General features: G+C 47.8%; 1 protein-coding gene across 1 annotated transcript in view; it reads right to left on the bottom strand.

Moving 5' to 3' along the window:
* The window catches only part of sptbn5 (spectrin, beta, non-erythrocytic 5), a 781,023-nt gene that overhangs the window by 277,334 nt on the left and 486,936 nt on the right, over positions 1 to 16,753 (bottom strand). The gene's annotated exons all lie outside the window — the stretch shown is intronic.

The following is a 16,753-nucleotide window of genomic DNA, read 5'->3' as shown; positions in this document are numbered from 1 at the left end:
TCCCCTTTCCAATCTCCTCTCTCTCCCCCCTCCGATCTCTCTCTCCCACCTCCGATCTCCTCTCTCTCCCCCCTCCGATCTCCTCTCTCTCCCCACTCTGATCTCCTCTCTCTCCCCCGTCTGATCTCCACTCTCTCCCCCCTCCGATCTCCTCTCTCCCCCCTCCGATCTCCTCTCTCTCCCCCCTCCGATCTCCTCTCTCTCCCCCCTCCGATCTCCTCTCTCGCCCCCCTCCGATCTCCTCTCTCTCCCCCCTCCGATCTCCTCTCTCTCCCCACTCTGATCTCCTCTCTCTCCCCCGATTCCCTCTCCCTCCCCTCTCCAGTCTCCTCTCTCTCCCCCCTCCGATTTCCCCTCTCTCCCCCCGATCTCCTCTCTCTCCCCGCCTCCGATCTCCTCTCTCTCCCCACTCAGATCTCTCTCTCTCCCTTCAACCTCTCCCTCACCCCTCCGATCAATCTCTCCCCACGCCGATCCCTCTCTCCCCCCTCCGATGATCTCTCTCCCCCCTCCGATCTCCTCTCTCTCCCCCTCCGATCTCCTCTCTCTCCCCCCTCCGATCTCCTCTCTCTCCCCCCTCCGATCTCCTCTCACACTCTCACACCCCCCTCCATTCTCCTCTCTCTCCCCCCCTCCGATCTCTCTCTCCCCCGATCTCCTCTCTCTCCCCCTCCGATCTCCTCTCTCTCTCCCCCTCCGATCTCCTCTCTCTCCCCCCTCTGATCTCCTCTCTCTCCCCCCTCCGATCTCCTCTCTCTCCCCTCTCCGATCTCCTCTCTCTCCCCCCTCCGATCTCCACTCTCTCCCCCCTCTGATCTCCTCTCTCTCTCTCCCTGATTCCCCCTCTCCCCCATCCGATCGCTCTCTCCCCCCTCCGATCTCCTCTCTCTCCCCCCCGATCTCTTGTCTCTCCCCCCAATCTCCTCTCTCTCCCCCCCGATCTCCTGTCTCTCCCCCTCCGATCTCCTTTCTCTCTCCCTCCTCCGATCTCCTCTCTCTCCCCCCTCCGATCTCCTCTCTCTCCCCCCCGATCTCCTCTCTCTCCCCCCTCCGATCTCCTCTCTCTCCCCCCTCCGATCTCCTCTCTCCCCCCGATCTCATCTCTTTTCCCCCTCCGATCTCCACTCACTCCCCCCCCGATCTCCTCTCTCTCCCCCGATTCCCTCTCTCTCCCCGCTCCGATCTCCTCTCTCTCCCCCCTCCGATCTCCTCTCTCTCCTCCCTCCGATCTCCTCTCTCTCCCCCCTCCGATCTCCTCTCTCTCCCCCCTCCGATCTCCTCTCTCTCCCCCCTCCGATCTCCTCTCTCTCCCCCCTCCGATCTCCTCTCTCTCCCCCCTCCGATCTCCTCTCTCTCCCCCCTCCGATCTCCTCTCTCTCCCCCCTCCGATCTCCTCTCTCTCCCCCCTCCGATCTCCTCTCTCTCCCCCCTCCGATCTCCTCTCTCTCCACCCTCCGATCTCCTCTCTCTCCCCCCTCCGATCTCCTCTCTCTCCCCCTCCGAGCTCTCTCTCCCTCCGATCTCTCTCTCCCTCCTCCGATGATCTCTCTCCCCCCTCCAGTGATCTCTCTCTCCCCCCTCCGATCTCCTCTCTCTCACCCCTCCGATCTCCTCTCTCTCACCCCTCCGTTCTCCTCTCTCTCCCCACTCCGATCTCCCCCCTCCGATCTCCTCTCTCTCCCCCTCCGATCTCCTCTCTCTCCCCACTCTGATCTCCTCTCTCTCCTCCCGATTCCCTCTCTCCCCTCTCCGATCTCCCCTCTCTCCCCGCTCTGATCTCCTCTCTCTACCCGCTCCGATCTCCTCTCTCTCCCCCCTCCGATCTCCTCTCTCTCCCCGCTCCGATCGCCTCTCTCCCCCCTCCGATCTCTCTCTCCCCCGATTCCCTCTCTCTCCCCTCCGATCTCCTCTCTCTCCCCCGATCTCCTCTCCCTCCCCCCTCCGATGATCTCTCTCTCCCCTCCCGATCTCCTCTCTGTCCCCTCTCCGATCTCCGCTCTCTCCCCCCTCTGATCTCCTCTCTCTCCCCCCTCCGATCTCCTCTCTCTCCACCCGCCGATCTCCTCTCTCCCCCCCCCATCTCCTCTCTCTCCCCCCATCTCCTCTCTCTCCCCCCTCTGGTCTCCTCTCTCTCCCCCCGATCTCCTCTCCCTCCCCCCTCCGATCTCCACTCTCTCACCCCTCCGATCTCCTCACTCTGTCCCTGATTCCCTCACTCCCCGCTCCGATCTCCTCTCTACCCCCTCCGATCTCCTCTCTCTCCTCCCTCCGACCTCCTCTCTCTCCCCCCTCCGATCTTCTCTCTCTCCCTCCAATTCCCTCTCTCTCTCCCCTCCGATTCCCTCTCTCTCTCCCCCCTCCGATCTCCTCTCTCCCCCCTCTGATCTCCTCTCTCCTGTCTCCGATCTCCTCTCTCTCCCCTCCATCTCCTCTCTCTACCCCCTATGGTCTCCTCTCTCTCCCCTCGATCTCTTCTCTCTCCCCCCTCCGATCTCTTCTCTCTCCCCCGATTCCCTCTCTCTCCCCCCTCCGATCTCCTCTCTCTCTCCCTGATTCCCTCTCTCCCCCCTCCGATCTCCTCTCTCTACCCCCACCGATCACCTCTCTCTCCCCCCTCCGATCTCCTCTCTCTCTCCCTGATTCCCACTCTCCCCCCTCCGATCTCCTCTCTCTACCCCCACCGATCACCTCTCTCTCCCCCCTCCGATCTCCTCTCTCTCCCCACTCCGACCTCCTCTCTCTCCCCCCTCCAATCTCCTCCCTCTCCCCCCGATTCCCTCTCCCTCCCCTCCGATCTCCACGCTCCCCCCTCGGATCTCCTCTCTCTCCCCCCGATTTCCTCTCTCTCGCACCTCCGATCTCCTCTCTCTCCCCCCTCCGATCTCCTCCCTCTCCCTCCGACTTCCTCTCTCTCCCCCCTCCGACTTCCTCTCTCTCCCCCGATCTCCTCTCTCCCTCCGATCTCCTCTCCCTCCCCCCTCCGACTTCCTCTCTCTCCCCCCTCCGACTTCCTCTCTCTCCCCCGATCTCCTCTCTCTCCCCCCTCCGATCTCCTCTCTCTCCCCCCTCCGAAATCCTCTCTCTCCCCCCTCCGATCTCCTCTCTCTCCCCCCTCCGATCTCCTCTCTCTCCCCCCTCCGATCTCCTCTCTCTCCCCCCTCCGATCTCCTCTCTCTCCCCCCTCCGATCTCCTCTCTCTACCCCCACCGATCACCTCTCTCTCCCCTCCGATCTCCTCTCTCTCCCCACTGCGACCTCCTCTCTCTCCCCCCTCCGATCTCCTCCCTCTCCCCCTGATTCCCTCTCTCTCTCCCCTCCGATTTCCACTCTCCCCCCTCAGATCTCCTCTCTCTCCCCCTGATCTCCTCTCTCTCGCCCCTCCGATCTCCTCTCTCTCCCCCCTCCGATCTCCTCTCTCAATTTTTTTTTTTTTTTTTACAATTTAAATCGCTTTATTGGCATGATAAGTTACATCTTATGTTGCCAAAGCATCAAAATACATCTATGGTTTAGCACATAAACGCAGTTCTATTCATACAGTGTATAAACAGGTATATCCCTGAGTGTATAAATATACATTCGCATTGTTTATATATATTTTTTTCTTAGTTTACTGGTTGTCCCTCTGTTCATGGCAAGCTGTAACATAGTGCGCCGCCAGTGTTATACAGCTTCTCTCCTCTCCCAGTAGGAATGGGAGTTTTTGGTTGTCATTCAGATTTCTGAAATCAGGGCATATTTGTGAGAATTTTTGGTAGAAATTCTCCCTGATGCCCTGATATTTTCCACAAGCTGTGAGGAAGTGCATCTCTGTCTCCACCACTCCCTGACTGCAGTGAGAGCATATCCTGTCCTCTCTTGGCAGCCTGGTCTGCCTGTGTCTGCCTTTTTCGATCGCTAGGCTATGTTCGCTAAGTCTGTACCTTGTCAAGGTTCTTCTCAGTTTGTTATCCTTTATCATGGTCAGGTCTCTCTCCCGCCGATTCCCTCTCTCTCCCCTCTCCGATCTCCTATCTCCTCTCTCTCCCCCCTCCGATCTCCTCTCTCTCCCCCCGATCTCCTCTGTCTCCCCCCTCCGATCTCCTCTCTCTCCCCCTCCGATCTCCTCTCTCTCCCCCCTCTGATCTCCTCTCTCCCCCCTCCGATCTCCTCTCTCCCCCCCTCCGATCTCCTCTCTCCCCCCTCCGATCTCTCCCTCTCCCCCCTCCGATCTCCTCTCTCTCCCCCCCGATCTCCTCTCTCTCCCCCCCGCGATCTCCCCTCTCTCCCCCCTCCGATCTCCTCTCTCCCCCCTCCGATCTCCTCTCTCCCCCCCGATCTCCTCTCTCCCCCCTCCGATCTCCTCTCTCTCCCCCCCTGCGATCTCCTCTCTCTCCCCCCTCCGATCTCCTCTCTCTCCCCCCTCCAATCTCCTCTCTCTCCCCCCTCCGATCTCCTCTCTCCCCCCTCCGATCTCCTGTCTCTCCCCCCCCGATTCCCTCTCTCTCCCCCCTCCGATCTCCTCTCTCTCCCCCCTCCGATCTCCTCTCTCTCCCCCCTCCGATCTTCTCTCACTCCCCCCTCCGTTCTCCTCTCTCTCCCCCCTCCGATCTCCTCTCTCTCCCCCGTCCGATCTCCTCTCTCTCCCCCCTCCGATCTCCTCTCTCTCCCCGCTCCGATCTCCTCTCTCTCCCGATGATCTCCTCTCTCTCCCCCCTCCGATCTCCTCTCTCTCCCCCGATTCCCTCTCTCTCCCCTCCGATCTCCTCTCTCTCCCCCGATCTCCTCTCCCTCCCCCCTCCGATGATCTCTCCCTCCCCCCTCCGATGAGCTCTCTCTCCCCCCCCCGATCTCCTCTCTGTCCCCTCTCCGATCTCCGCTCTCTCCCCCCTCTGATCTCCTCTCTCTCCCCCCTCCGATCTCCTCTCTCTCCCCCCGCCGATCTCCTCTCTCCCCCCCCATCTCCTCTCTCTCCCCCCTCCGGTCTCCTCTCTCTCCCCCGATTCCCTCTCTCTCCCCTCCGATCTCCTCTCTCTCCCCCGATCTCCTCTCCCTCCCCCCTCCGATGATCTCTCCCTCCCCCCTCCGATGAGCTCTCTCTCCCCCCCCGATCTCCTCTCTGTCCCCTCTCCGATCTCCGCTCTCTCCCCCCTCTGATCTCCTCTCTCTCCCCCCTCCGATCTCCTCTCTCTCCCCCCGCCGATCTCCTCTCTCCCCCCCCATCTCCTCTCTCTCCCCCCTCCGGTCTCCTCTCTCTCCCCCCGATCTCCTCTCTCTCCCCCCTCCGATCTCCTCTCTCTACCCCCTTCGATCTCCTCTCTCTGCTCCCTCCGACCTCCTCTCTCTCCCCCCTCCGATCTCCTCTCTCTCCCCCCAATTCCCTCTCTCTCTCCCCTCCGATTCCCTCTCTCTCTTCCCCCTCCGATCTCCTCTCTCCCCCCCGATCTCCTCTCTCCTGTCTCCGATCTCCTCTCTCTCCCCCCGATCTCCTCTCTCTCCCCCCTCCGATCTCTTCTCTCTCCCCCGATTCCCTCTCTCTCCCCCCTCCGATCTCCTCTCTCTCCCCCCTCCGATCTCCTCTCTCTCCCCCCTCCGATCTCCTCTCATTCCCCCCTCCGATCTCCTCTCTCTCCCCCCGATTCCCTTTCTCTCTCCCCTTTCCATCTTCGATACTCCCCGTTCCCTGCCCGGCCACCAACGGATCCCCTGACCTTCTCAGCACGGAGCCAAGGAAAGCGTGGCCCACTGTGCAGGCCACAACGGTTGGGTACCATGCATGCGTGGGTCCCGTATACCATACACATGTACAGAGAGCGCAAAGGTGATCATGCAAACAATCACAGTGGCAGGAATATACTGTGGCTATTATGGTAAAAGAAATCCTCATGTCATGGTGACCAGAACTGTAGGCTGTGCTGCAGGCGTTGGTCTGACTATAGCCCAGCAGCTTCAGCATGACATCAGGTGATCTGAACTCAGCTGGTGTGTCAGTAGATTCCAGCGTGCTATTCGCTCCGTTTATTACTTTCTCACACTGTTGGACATGGTGGGCAGTGATTCAGCTGACACCCCCACGTCTCTCTAACTTTGCCATTGGTATGCTCCGGTCCCCCCACGGAGTAAATGCACCTCCTATTTTTACTTCCAAATAGCACATTTCCTGTCACATTGCTCATGGTGAGTAGCATCTGTCCCACAACCTGCTGTTTCTCTCTCTTGTTCCAGTCTCTCTCTCTCTCTGTCCACTAATCTCTACTCCCTTCTCATACATCTGCCTCACCAACGATCTTTCCACCCGATCATTTCTATCCAATTCTTTCACCTGAACTCTCCCTCCACTCTCCCAATCTCTCGCTCCTCTATGTCTCTCTTACCCTAATCTTTCCACCTGATCTGTTGCTCTCTCTCACCGATTTTTCTCTCACTTCCAATCCTTCCACCTGATCTCTCCCCCTCTCTCAATCTGGCCTCCTCTCTCATGATTTATCTCAGCTTCAATCTCTCGCCAGTTCTTCCAGCTGTTTCTCTCCCACTCGACTCTCTCCCCTGATGAAAATGTTGACAGGCTAGTGTAACCAACGAAAGATCGAACAGACTAGTGTAAGATCGAACTGACTAGTGTAACCAATGAAAGATCAAACTGACTAGTGTAACCAATGAAAGATCGAACTGACTAGTGTAAGATCGAACTGACTAGTGTAACCAATGAAAGATCAAACTGACTATGTAACCAACGAAAGATCGAACTGACCGTGTAACCAACGAAAGAAAGATCGAACTGACTGGTGTAACCAACAAACAAAAGATCGAACTGACTGTGTAACCAACGGAAGATCGAACTGACTGTGTAACCAACAAAAGATCGAACTGACTGTGTAACCAACAAAAGATCGAACTGACTGTGTAACCAACGAAAGATCGAACTGACTGTGTAACCAACTAAAGATCGAACTGGCTGTGTAACCAACTAAAGATCGAACTGGCTGTGTAACCAACGAAAGATCAAACTGGCTAGTGTAACCAACGAAAGATCGAACTGACTGTGTAACCAACTAAAGATCGAACTGGCTGTGTAACCAACTAAAGATCGAACTGGCTGTGTAACCAACGAAATATCGAACTGACTAGTGTAACCAACGAAAGATCGAACTGGCTGTGTAACCAACTAAAGATCTAACTGACTAGTGTAACCAACGAAAGATCAAACTGGCTGTGTAACCAACGAAAGATCAAACTGACTAGTGCAACCAATGAAAGATCGAACTGGCTGTGTAACCAACGAAAGAAAGATCGAACTGACTGGTGTAACCAACAAACGAAAGATCGAACTGACTGTGTAACCAACGAAAGATTGAACTGATTGTGTAACCAACGGAAGATCGAACTGATTGTGTAACCAACAAAAGATCGAACTGACTGTGTAACCAACGGAAGATCGAACTGACTGTGTAACCAACGAAAGATCGAACTGACTGTGTAACCAACGAAAGATCGAACTGACTACTGTAACCAACAAAAATCGAACTGACTGTGTAACCAACGAAAGATCAAACTGGCTAGTGTAACCAACGAAAGATCAAACTGATTAGTGTAACCAACGAAAGGTCGAACTGACTAGTGTCACCTACGAAAGATCGAACTGATTGTGTAACCAACGAAAGATTGAACTGATTGTGTAACCAACAAAAGATCGAACTGACTAGTGTAACCAACAAAAGATCGAACTGGCTAGTGTAACCAACGAAAGATCGAACTGGCTAGTGTAACCAACGAAAGATCAAACTGACTAGTGTAACCAACGAAAGATCGAACTGATTGTGTAACCAACGAAAGATTGAACTGACTAGTGTAACCAATGAAAGATCGAACTGGCTACTGTAACCAACGAAAGATCAAACTAACTAGTGTAACCAACAAAAGATCGAACTGACTAGTGTAACCAACAAAAGATCGAACTGGCTAGTGTAACCAACGAAAGATCGAACTGGCTAGTGTAACCAACAAACGATCGAGCTGACTAGTGTAACCAACAAAAGATCAAACTGACTAGTGTAACCAACGAAAGATCGAACTGATTGTGTAACCAATGAAAGATCGATCTGACTAGTGTAACCAACAAAAGAAAGAGCGAACTGGCTAGTGTAACCAACGAAAGATCGAACTGGCTAGTGTAACCAACGAAAGATCGAACTGACTAGTGTAACCAATGAAAGATCAAACTGACTACTGTAACCAAAAAAATCGAACTGACTGTGTAACCAATGAAAGATCGAACTGACTAGTGTAACCAATGAAAGATCAAACTGGCTAGTGTAACCAACAAAAGATCAAACTGACTAGTGTAACCAAAAAAAGATCAAACTGACTGTGTAACAAACGAAAGATGGAACTGGCTGTGTAAACAACGAAAGAAAGATCGAACTGACTGGTGTAACCAACAAACGAAAGATCGAACTGACTGTGTAACCAACGGAAGATCGAACTGACTGTGTAACCAACAAAAGATCGAACTGACTGTGTAATCAACAAAAGATCGAACTGACTGTGTAACCAACAAAAGATCGAACTGACTGTGTAACCAACGAAAGATTGAACTGACTGTGTAACCAATGAAAGATTGAACTGACTAGTGTAACCAATGAAAGATCGAACTGGCTGTGTAACCAACGAAAGACAGATCGAACTGACTGGTGTAACCAACAAACGAAAGATCGAACTGACTGTGTAACCAACGAAAGATTGAACTGACTGTGTAACCAACGGAAGATCGAACTGACTGTGTAACCAACGAAAGATCGAACTGGCTAGTGTAACCTACGAAAGATCAAACTGACTAGTGTAACCAATGAAAGGTCGAACTGACTAGTGTAACCTACGAAAGATCGAACTGGCTAGTGTAACCAACGAAAGATCAAACTAACTAGTGTAACCAACAAAAGATCGAACTGACTAGTGTAACCAACAAAAGATCGAACTGATTGTGTAACCAATGAAAGATCGATCTGACTAGTGTAACCAACGAAAGAAAGATCGAACTGGCTAGTGTAACCAACGAAAGATCGAACTGGCTAGTGTAACCAACGAAAGATCGAACTGACTAGCGTAACCAATGAAAGATCGAACTGACTACTGTAACCAACAAAAATCGAACTGACTGTGTAACCAATGAAAGATCGAACTGACTAGTGTAACCAATGAAAGATCGAACTGGCTAGTGTAACCAACAAAAGATCAAACTGACTGTGTAACAAACGAAAGATGGAACTGGCTGTGTAAACAACGAAAGAAAGATCGAACTGACTGGTGTAACCAACAAACGAAAGATCGAACTGACTGTATAACCAATGAAAGATCGAACTGACTGTGTAACCAACGAAAGATCGAACTGATTGTGTAACCATCAAAAGATCGAACTGACTGTGTAACCAACAAAAGATCAAACTGACTGTGTAACCAATGAAAGATCGAACTGACTACTGTAACCAACAAAAATCGAACTGACTGTGTAACCAACGAAAGATCGAACTGGCTAGTGTAACCAACGAAAGATCAAACTGACTAGTGTAACCAACGAAAGGTCAAACTGGCTAGTGTAACCAATGAAAGATCGAACTGATTGTGTAACCAACGAAAGATTGAACTGATTGTGTAACCAACAAAAGATCGAAATGACTAGTGTAACCAACAAAAGATCGAACTGGCTAGTGTAACCAACGAAAGATCGAACTGGCTAGTGTAACCAATGAAAGATCGAACTGACTAGTGTAACCAACGAAAGATCAAACTGACTAGTGTAACCAACGAAAGATCGAACTGATTGTGTAACCAATGAAAGATCGATCTGACTAGTGTAACCAACGAAAGAAAGATCGAACTGGCTAGTGTAACCAACGAAAGATCGAACTGGCTGTGTAACCAACTAAAGATCTAACTGACTAGTGTAACCAACAAAAGATCGAACTGGCTGTGTAACCAACGAAAGATCAAACTGACTAGTGCAACCAACGAAAGATTGAACTGACTGTGTAACCAATGAAAGATTGAACTGACTAGTGTAACCAATGAAAGATCGAACTGGCTGTGTAACCAACGAAAGACAGATCGAACTGACTGGTGTAACCAACAAACGAAAGATCGAACTGACTGTGTAACCAACGAAAGATTCAACTGACTGTGTAACCAACAAAAGATCGAACTGACTAGTGTAACCAACAAAAGATCGAACTGGCTAGTGTAACCAACGAAAGATCGAACTGGCTAGTGTAACCAACGAAAGATCAAACTGACTAGTGTAACCAACGAAAGATCGAACTGATTGTGTAACCAACGAAAGATTGAACTGACTAGTGTAACCAATGAAAGATCGAACTGGCTACTGTAACCAACGAAAGATCAAACTAACCAGTGTAACCAACAAAAGATCGAACTGACTAGTGTAACCAACAAAAGATCGAACTGGCTAGTGTAACCAACGAAAGATCGAACTGGCTAGTGTAACCAACGAAAGATCGAACTGACTAGTGTAACCAACAAAAGATCAAACTGACTAGTGTAACCAACGAAAGATCGAACTGATTGTGTAACCAATGAAAGATCGATCTGACTAGTGTAACCAACGAAAGAAAGATCGAACTGGCTAGTGTAACCAACGAAAGATCGAACTGGCTAGTGTAACCAACGAAAGATCGAACTGACTAGTGTAACCAATGAAAGATCGAACTGACTACTGTAACCAACAAAAATCGAACTGACTGTGTAACCAACGAAAGATTGAACTGACTGTGTAACCAACGAAAGATTGAACTGACTAGTGTAACCAATGAAAGATCGAACTGGCTGTGTAACCAACGAAAGACAGATCGAACTGACTGGTGTAACCAACAAACGAAAGATCGAACTGACTGAGTAACCAACGAAAGATTGAACTGACTGTGTAACCAACGGAAGATCGAACTGACTGTGTAACCAACGAAAGATCGAACTGGCTAGTGTAACCTACGAAAGATTGAACTGGCTAGTGTAACCAACGAAAGAAAGATCGAACTGGCTAGTGTAACCAACGAAAGATCAAACTGGCTAGTGTAACCAACGAAAGATCAAACTAACTAGTGTAACCAACAAAAGATCGAACTGACTAGTGTAACCAAAAGATCGAACTGATTGTGTAACCAATGAAAGATCGATCTGACTAGTGTAACCAACGAAAGAAAGATCGAACTGGCTAGTGTAACCAACGAAAGATCGAACTGGCTAGTGTAACCAACGAAAGATCGAACTGACTAGTGTAACCAATGAAAGATCGAACTGACTACTGTAACCAACAAAAATCGAACTGACTGTGTAACCAATGAAAGATCGAACTGACTAGTGTAACCAATGAAAGATCGAACTGGCTAGTGTAACCAACAAAAGATCAAACTGACTGTGTAACAAACGAAAGATGGAACTGGCTGTGTAATCAACGAAAGAAAGATCGAACTGACTGGTGTAACCAACAAACGAAAGATCGAACTGACTGTATAACCAATGAAAGATCGAACTGACTGTGTAACCAACGAAAGATCGAACTGATTGTGTAACCATCAAAAGATCGAACTGACTGTGTAACCAACAAAAGATCGAACTGACTGTGTAACCAATGAAAGATCGGACTGACTACTGTAACCAACAAAAATCGAACTGACTGTGTAACCAACGAAAGATCGAACTGGCTAGTGTAACCAACGAAAGATCAAACTGACTAGTGTAACCAACGAAAGGTCAAACTGACTAGTGTCACCTACGAAAGATCGAACTGGCTAGTGTAACCAACGAAAGAAAGATCGAACTGGCTAGTGTAACAAACGAAAGATCAAACTGGCTAGTGTAACCAACGAAAGATCGAACTGATTGTGTAACCAACGAAAGATTGAACTGACTAGTGTAACCAATGAAAGATCGAACTGGCTACTGTAACCAACGAAAGATCAAACTAACCAGTGTAACCAACAAAAGATCGAACTGACTAGTGTAACCAACAAAAGATCGAACTGACTAGTGTAACCAACAAAAGATCAAACTGACTAGTGTAACCAACGAAAGATCGAACTGATTGTGTAACCAATGAAAGATCGATCTGACTAGTGTAACCAACGAAAGAAAGATCGAACTGGCTAGTGTAACCAACGAAAGATCGAACTGGCTAGTGTAACCAACGAAAGATCGAACTGACTAGTGTAACCAATGAAAGATCGAACTGACTACTGTAACCAACAAAAATCGAACTGACTGTGTAACCAACGAAAGATTGAACTGACTGTGTAACCAACGAAAGATTGAACTGACTAGTGTAACCAATGAAAGATCGAACTGGCTGTGTAACCAACGAAAGACAGATCGAACTGACTGGTGTAACCAACAAACGAAAGATCGAACTGACTGAGTAACCAACGAAAGATTGAACTGACTGTGTAACCAACGGAAGATCGAACTGGCTAGTGTAACCTACGAAAGATTGAACTGGCTAGTGTAACCAACGAAAGAAAGATCGAACTGGCTAGTGTAACCAACGAAAGATCAAACTGGCTAGTGTAACCAACGAAAGATCAAACTAACTAGTGTAACCAACAAAAGATCGAACTGACTAGTGTAACCAAAAGATCGAACTGATTGTGTAACCAATGAAAGATCGATCTGACTAGTGTAACCAACGAAAGAAAGATCGAACTGGCTAGTGTAACCAACGAAAGATCGAACTGGCTAGTGTAACCAACGAAAGATCGAACTGACTAGTGTAACCAATGAAAGATCGAACTGACTACTGTAACCAACAAAAATCGAACTGACTGTGTAACCAATGAAAGATCGAACTGACTAGTGTAACCAATGAAAGATCGAACTGGCTAGTGTAACCAACAAAAGATCAAACTGACTGTGTAACAAACGAAAGATGGAACTGGCTGTGTAATCAACGAAAGAAAGATCGAACTGACTGGTGTAACCAACAAATGAAAGATCGAACTGACTGTATAACCAATGAAAGATCGAACTGACTGTGTAACCAACGAAAGATCGAACTGACTACTGTAACCAACAAAAATCGAACTGACTGTGTAACCAACGAAAGATCGAACTGGCTAGTGTAACCAACGAAAGATCAAACTGACTAGTGTAACCAACGAAAGGTCAAACTGACTAGTGTCACCTACGAAAGATCGAACTGGCTAGTGTAACCAATGAAAGATCAAACTGGCTAGTGTAACCAATGAAAGATCGAACTGATTGTGTAACCAACGAAAGATTGAACTGATTGTGTAACCAACAAAAGATCGAACTGACTAGTGTAACCAACAAAAGATCGAACTGGCTAGTGTAACCAACGAAAGATCGAACTGGCTAGTGTAACCAATGAAAGATCGAACTGACTAGTGTAACCAACGAAAGATCAAACTGACTAGTGTAACCAACGAAAGATCGAACTGATTGTGTAACCAATGAAAGATCGATCTGACTAGTGTAACCAACGAAAGAAAGATCGAACTGGCTAGTGTAACCAACGAAAGATCGAACTGGCTGTGTAACCAACTAAAGATCTAACTGACTAGTGTAACCAACAAAAGATCGAACTGGCTGTGTAACCAACGAAAGATCAAACTGACTAGTGCAACCAACGAAAGATTGAACTGACTGTGTAACCAATGAAAGATTGAACTGACTAGTGTAACCAATGAAAGATCGAACTGGCTGTGTAACCAACGAAAGACAGATCGAACTGACTGGTGTAACCAACAAACGAAAGATCGAACTGACTGTGTAACCAACGAAAGATTCAACTGACTGTGTAACCAACAAAAGATCGAACTGACTAGTGTAACCAACAAAAGATCGAACTGGCTAGTGTAACCAACGAAAGATCGAACTGGCTAGTGTAACCAACGAAAGATCAAACTGACTAGTGTAACCAACGAAAGATCGAACTGATTGTGTAACCAACGAAAGATTGAACTGACTAGTGTAACCAATGAAAGATCGAACTGGCTACTGTAACCAACGAAAGATCAAACTAACCAGTGTAACCAACAAAAGATCGAACTGACTAGTGTAACCAACAAAAGATCGAACTGGCTAGTGTAACCAACGAAAGATCGAACTGGCTAGTGTAACCAACGAAAGATCGAACTGACTAGTGTAACCAACAAAAGATCAAACTGACTAGTGTAACCAACGAAAGATCGAACTGATTGTGTAACCAATGAAAGATCGATCTGACTAGTGTAACCAACGAAAGAAAGATCGAACTGGCTAGTGTAACCAACAAAAGATCGAACTGGCTAGTGTAACCAACGAAAGATCGAACTGACTAGTGTAACCAATGAAAGATCGAACTGACTACTGTAACCAACAAAAATCGAACTGACTGTGTAACCAACGAAAGATTGAACTGACTGTGTAACCAACGAAAGATTGAACTGACTAGTGTAACCAATGAAAGATCGAACTGGCTGTGTAACCAACGAAAGACAGATCGAACTGACTGGTGTAACCAACAAACGAAAGATCGAACTGACTGAGTAACCAACGAAAGATTGAACTGACTGTGTAACCAACGGAAGATCGAACTGACTGTGTAACCAACGAAAGATCGAACTGGCTAGTGTAACCTACGAAAGATTGAACTGGCTAGTGTAACCAACGAAAGAAAGATCGAACTGGCTAGTGTAACCAACGAAAGATCAAACTGGCTAGTGTAACCAACGAAAGATCAAACTAACTAGTGTAACCAACAAAAGATCGAACTGACTAGTGTAACCAAAAGATCGAACTGATTGTGTAACCAATGAAAGATCGATCTGACTAGTGTAACCAACGAAAGAAAGATCGAACTGGCTAGTGTAACCAACGAAAGATCGAACTGGCTAGTGTAACCAACGAAAGATCGAACTGACTAGTGTAACCAATGAAAGATCGAACTGACTACTGTAACCAACAAAAATCGAACTGACTGTGTAACCAATGAAAGATCGAACTGACTAGTGTAACCAATGAAAGATCGAACTGGCTAGTGTAACCAACAAAAGATCAAACTGACTGTGTAACAAACGAAAGATGGAACTGGCTGTGTAATCAACGAAAGAAAGATCGAACTGACTGGTGTAACCAACAAACGAAAGATCGAACTGACTGTATAACCAATGAAAGATCGAACTGACTGTGTAACCAACGAAAGATCGAACTGATTGTGTAACCATCAAAAGATCGAACTGACTGTGTAACCAACAAAAGATCGAACTGACTGTGTAACCAATGAAAGATCGGACTGACTACTGTAACCAACAAAAATCGAACTGACTGTGTAACCAACGAAAGATCGAACTGGCTAGTGTAACCAACGAAAGATCAAACTGACTAGTGTAACCAACGAAAGGTCAAACTGACTAGTGTCACCTACGAAAGATCGAACTGGCTAGTGTAACCAACGAAAGAAAGATCGAACTGGCTAGTGTAACAAACGAAAGATCAAACTGGCTAGTGTAACCAACGAAAGATCGAACTGATTGTGTAACCAACGAAAGATTGAACTGACTAGTGTAACCAATGAAAGATCGAACTGGCTACTGTAACCAACGAAAGATCAAACTAACCAGTGTAACCAACAAAAGATCGAACTGACTAGTGTAACCAACAAAAGATCGAACTGGCTAGTGTAACCAACGAAAGATCGAACTGGCTAGTGTAACCAACGAAAGATCGAACTGACTAGTGTAACCAACAAAAGATCAAACTGACTAGTGTAACCAACGAAAGATCGAACTGATTGTGTAACCAATGAAAGATCGATCTGACTAGTGTAACCAACGAAAGAAAGATCGAACTGGCTAGTGTAACCAACGAAAGATCGAACTGGCTAGTGTAACCAACGAAAGATCGAACTGACTAGTGTAACCAATGAAAGATCGAACTGACTACTGTAACCAACAAAAATCGAACTGACTGTGTAACCAACGAAAGATTGAACTGACTGTGTAACCAACGAAAGATTGAACTGACTAGTGTAACCAATGAAAGATCGAACTGGCTGTGTAACCAACGAAAGACAGATCGAACTGACTGGTGTAACCAACAAACGAAAGATCGAACTGACTGAGTAACCAACGAAAGATTGAACTGACTGTGTAACCAACGGAAGATCGAACTGACTGTGTAACCAACGAAAGATCGAACTGGCTAGTGTAACCTACGAAAGATTGAACTGGCTAGTGTAACCAACGAAAGAAAGATCGAACTGGCTAGTGTAACCAACGAAAGATCAAACTGGCTAGTGTAACCAACGAAAGATCAAACTAACTAGTGTAACCAACAAAAGATCGAACTGACTAGTGTAACCAAAAGATCGAACTGATTGTGTAACCAATGAAAGATCGATCTGACTAGTGTAACCAACGAAAGAAAGATCGAACTGGCTAGTGTAACCAACGAAAGATCGAACTGGCTAGTGTAACCAACGAAAGATCGAACTGACTAGTGTAACCAATGAAAGATCGAACTGACTACTGTAACCAACAAAAATCGAACTGACTGTGTAACCAATGAAAGATCGAACTGACTAGTGTAACCAATGAAAGATCGAACTGGCTAGTGTAACCAACAAAAGATCAAACTGACTGTGTAACAAACGAAAGATGGAACTGGCTGTGTAATCAACGAAAGAAAGATCGAACTGACTGGTGTAACCAACAAACGAAAGATCGAACTGACTGTATAACCAATGAAAGATCGAACTGACTGTGTAACCAAC

Source organism: Somniosus microcephalus, chromosome 12, assembly GCF_052327205.1.
Source record: "Somniosus microcephalus isolate GS21.2 chromosome 12, FLI_Smic_1.0, whole genome shotgun sequence".
Lineage (NCBI taxonomy): Eukaryota > Metazoa > Chordata > Chondrichthyes > Squaliformes > Somniosidae > Somniosus > Somniosus microcephalus.
This window is presented reverse-complemented; position numbering and strand designations above follow the sequence as displayed.